We start from the raw sequence: 303 nt of genomic DNA, 5'->3' as shown, positions 1-303 counted from the left end.
CAGCCCCTTGGGCACCTCAGTGTGCCTGCCACAGGGTGTACAGACAATCAGCCCCTTGGGCACCTCAGTGTGCCTGCCACAGGGTGTACAGACAATCACTGCAATCAAGAACAGAGACAAGTACACACTGACAGGGAGTTGTCTCTCACACAGTGCACAACCCCTGCAGTTTCCTAATAGTCAGGGCCTCAGTGCCTTCAACGCTGAAGCTCAGAAAGCAGCCTTCACTGCACAGCTTAGGCTCACAAGACCCAAGGAGACCTCACCATCTTCTTTCTGTGACAAACTTTGGCAACAGGAAGG

This window comes from Fulmarus glacialis, unplaced genomic scaffold (assembly GCF_000690835.1).
Source record: "Fulmarus glacialis isolate BGI_N327 unplaced genomic scaffold, ASM69083v1 scaffold39232, whole genome shotgun sequence".
Classification (NCBI taxonomy): Eukaryota; Metazoa; Chordata; class Aves; order Procellariiformes; family Procellariidae; genus Fulmarus; species Fulmarus glacialis.
Note: the sequence above shows the minus strand (reverse complement) of the source record.